The 4,221-nt window shown below is 41.1% G+C and overlaps 1 protein-coding gene across 1 annotated transcript in view; it reads left to right on the top strand.

Annotated features, from left to right (window-relative positions):
* The first annotated feature begins 1,022 nt into the window (after positions 1–1,022).
* The window catches only part of LOC118424838 (zinc finger protein 91-like), an 8,062-nt gene continuing 4,863 nt past the window's right edge, over positions 1,023–4,221 (top strand). The window contains exon 1 of the mRNA XM_035833637.1: positions 1,023–1,109. The gene's annotated coding sequence lies outside the window, so the exon portion shown is untranslated. The remainder of the gene's footprint in view (positions 1,110–4,221) is intronic.

Genomic DNA, 4,221 nt, shown 5'->3' with positions numbered 1-4,221 from the left:
GGTAAATTCATATTTAAACGTTCTTCATTCTTCAGTGACATGCAAAGTATGTATGACCACCTGATATCCAAATATGGCTTGTGTTCTTTGAGGGCCTGTCGAGTCATTATCAATAAATCAAAAGTACGTGTCCTCTGTATTCAACCTTGTGCCTGTGTATGTTTTTGTGTGTGTGTGTGTCTGTGTTTGTGTGTGTGTGTGTTTGTGTGCGTATGTGTTTGTGTGTGTCTCTGTGTGTGTCTGTGTGTGTGTGTGTGTGTTTATGTGTGTGTTTGTGTGTATGTGTTTGTGTGTGTGTGTGTTTATGTGTTTGTGTGTATGTATTTATTGTGTTCAGATAAGGCCACACTGACTTAGTTTTATGGATGACATCCTCTGGAGACTCCAAAACTTAAATGTGAGAAGGCTTGTAAGAAAATAGTCCAACAAAAAATGCTGCTATACCATAGAACTAAACATTTAGTCCATTCTTTCACACAAATGTATGTTCACCTCTTGACTTACTTGTTCACCTCTAGTAAGACTCAGTAAGATACATGTCCAATAACTGCCATGACAATATTATTTTTATTGATAAGTTCTTGGTTAAAGAGGAGGACAAGGGCACTGTTGCACCATGCCCAGACAATGTGCCTTCTTTAATACCCTAGAAATAAGATCCTCTTGCATGCAAATTCATTAACCAGGGATGTTATTGAGTCACTTGTGGTCAAAGTTTTTTTCTTGCCTTTTTGTTGACATTTTTGAAATCTTTGTAACAATCTGTGATAATCTCAGTTCTCAGTTCTGTCTCAGTTCTCAGATAAGTAACCGTTTAGAACGATTTATAACAGCTGTGTGACGATCTAAATATTTTATAAATATAAATGATTTTAAAGCTTAATATATAACGCTGAAGACGCAAGTTTACGGTCTGGCGGATACACCTCGACTGTTTTGGGTAATCGGGTAATAGTTTTAGTGACCTCTGCCGCCGACTATATCCGGGTCATGGTTCGATGACCTCCAGCTGTGTTCGAGTGTTTCCAAAACGTTTCCAACTTTCCGGCTCAGATCCTTCGTTTTGCGTTAGTTTCTCAAGGTTCCTTGCGATATACGTGAGCTCACAGGTAAGGAGAATAGATAAGGAAATTATGGGTAGCGAAGAAAAACATAAGGCCAATTTTAATACTGTATCTTCTTTGTTGTTCTAAGCTCGGCACGGGAGACCATCCGCACAAAATTTATGGCGGGCTTTCCGAACAGGTCTCGGCCTGACCGCCAAGTTTAATACTGTAACTAGTCATTTTGATAAGTGACAAGCCTCATAGTAGGCTATTATTTTGCAAAAATTTCTGCAAAAAACAGAAAGTACTGTCAGTATACGTTGGGGGGAGGGGGGGTGGCGATAAAATATTTGTTGAGTGTGTCAATAGCCTTTTTTTGTGGGGGGGGGGGGCTGTTGGGTGTTGGGCCGAGTTGAGTTGGTAAAGTGCCAAACCTTCCTGTTTCCTTTCCAGATTCCAGGCTAGCTTTAGTGATGAGGCTACTGTTTTATTTTATTTTTTTTTTTTTATTGATGAACAAAGTACAGTACAGGACGCATTTATGTACTAGTACTATTAGTACTAATGCACTCTGCAACCAGCTACATTGTGATATCAACATCACCTGTCACAAAAAAAGATCACATTTACTGACAAATACAAGAACAATAACAATAACAAGCAATTCACAGCAAGTAGGGTGGGGTACTGGTACAGTGTTTTGTTGTTGTTTGTATGTAGTGTACCGGTACAATACTGGTTTTTCTTATTGGACCGGTCCAGAAAAACCGGACCTGACAAAATTTGGTGAACCGGATGTTGGACCTATTGGAAAATGAACAGAGTATATGATCAGGCATTCACACATTTTTGGGCTTACCGGTCGATGAAAATAAAAAGGGCGAAGGAGAGTAGAATCTATAGTCATTTCTACCAAGTTTTACAATCATTCGTACAGAGGCAGTTAGCCTTGTAGGATTTTATAACGCCAGTGGGAGTCCAATACTCCACAAAACAGATTTCTTTGTTGCGAAATGCACCATCGTTTTGAGTATCGTCTATTCACAAGTTTTCACATACTGAATCAGGTTCAGGTCAGGACCTAATCCTCTGGACCTGAACCGGACCTGGACCTGAATCTTCTGTACCGGTACCCACCCCTAACAGCAAATGGTAGCAAATTGTTTGCGTAGTCCAAGATACATCTATTATAACAAGTTGTTGTACATCTACTAGTAGTACTGTTAATGCTTTGGTACATGGCAGAGGAAAAATCTAAAAAGGTTAGGAGAGAGAGAGAGTACAATTCCAACTCATTCATTTTTCCACTGACATTGATTGAAGTTCATTCTCTTTTATTGCTTTCAATTCAAGAGAAAAAAAATGAAATGAACTTGCTGGGTGCTTTTCATGGAGGTCATTGAGGAAGATATAAGAGTCAGACAAGATATTTCAAAGATACAGGTTACGTCATTTAAGTCCTAAAAATCTATGCACAAATGTACGTATACATACTACTCTTATTCTTGCAATTACTTTAAATGCATTGAAGTTTGCAGGGATTTAATTTTGCGGTGGGGGAAAAAGTGTTCGCAGTGGTTTTTAGGTAGCGCCATGCGGCAAACTTACATGCATTTACAGTGCAGTCAGGCTTTTAGGTAGGATATAAGATTATAGCGAGTCCAAATTTATTGGTAAGTCACGGTGACTATTGTAGGGGGAAGTGGGGTATCCTCCTTCCATGGTTCAGATTTTTTGATGATTTTAAGTTACTAAGTAAAATTTGCATAATTTCTAAGGTAACCTAAGACTCTAAGAGGCAAAAATACGGTTACAGAGGTCACAGATGACCTGGTAACAGTTCAGTTCAGTTCATCCTCGGAAAGGTGACACCATCGTCTCCACAGGTTCCTATCCAGCATGATCGAACGGAGCTCGCCGGCCTGTAAACCTTGTAGCATCCCTGGTTAATCAGAATTTCATGCTTGTCAGAGGATCTGCTCCCCAGTGTAGGGACGTCTAGTGCGTCAAATTTATTGTCATTTAGTTTTAGAAAAGCGCATCCAGATGACACCTTGACGCGTGCCGGGCTAAAAGCCTGAATGCACTGCTGTACTGTAGTCGCATACCGCATAGTCGCATGTGGGATCGCGTAGCGCAGCAGCAGTGTGTTCGGCCCAGGACCGAGAGGTCGCGGGTTCGAATCTGGCTGCCGTGTAACCGATCTTGTGCCCTTGGGAAAGGCACGTAATACCTACAGTACCTTGGCCGCACCTGGGGCAATTACTGTCTTATTGAGGTCAGCTGAGTGGCGCGGAATGGCAGTTCGCTCACGACACTTGCGTTTTAGCTCCGCCTATTGTAAGCTCCTCGCAATTCAGCCCCTGGCTACAAACAGTGAGTAGTCGGCCCACCCAGTAACCCAATAACAATAACAATACTGTAATGGAAAAGCCAGCACATCTTCCTAACGCCAGTCGGAAACCACTTCCTGGTTACTCGGCATGCAGCTGCAGGGTTGGACAAGTTTTCTAAAATTTACTTGTCCTATAGGGCAAGTACATAGAAATTTACTTGTCCAAACCAACTTTTAACTTGTCCGGACATCTAAATGACATTTGTCTGAGTATTTTCAATTCCATCAATGGAATTCTTTATTGTTGGCTCTATTTCTTTGACCAATGCTTGATGCTATGACTGTATATCAAAATCTCTCTCATTAAAAATCATTACTTGCCCGGTCGGACAAGTGGGGTAGGAAATGTACTTGCCCAAACAGCATTTTCACTTGCCCTGGACAATCGGGCTTGTTGACTTGTCCAACCCTGGCATGGGTGCTGCGATACGGACAGAACAGTCCACCTTTGACTTTGACTATGCTGACATGATCAACTGTCATTGATCTAATCATGTCCATCCTCGGAATACGTAGCGAAGTGCTACTTTCCTGCCATGGTGATATATATAGTTCGTATGGAGAAATGAATTAATGCAAACTTCAAAAAAATGTGCATTTGTAAGTATTTTTGTGTCTTCACTGTAGCAAGTACCTCAAACATTTCATTATACTGTGACAATGTACACTAGTTAGTAGGAGGAGCTACATAGGCGGTGCAAGCTTAAGACAGAGGGAAAATGTTCTTGGTGTTTTGAGTTCGCGGTGTAGTGACCATGGCAAAAATCACAAACACAAAAC

This window comes from Branchiostoma floridae, chromosome 10 (genome assembly GCF_000003815.2).
Source record: "Branchiostoma floridae strain S238N-H82 chromosome 10, Bfl_VNyyK, whole genome shotgun sequence".
Lineage (NCBI taxonomy): Eukaryota > Metazoa > Chordata > Leptocardii > Amphioxiformes > Branchiostomatidae > Branchiostoma > Branchiostoma floridae.
Note: the sequence above shows the minus strand (reverse complement) of the source record. Positions and strands in the feature narration are given on the sequence as shown.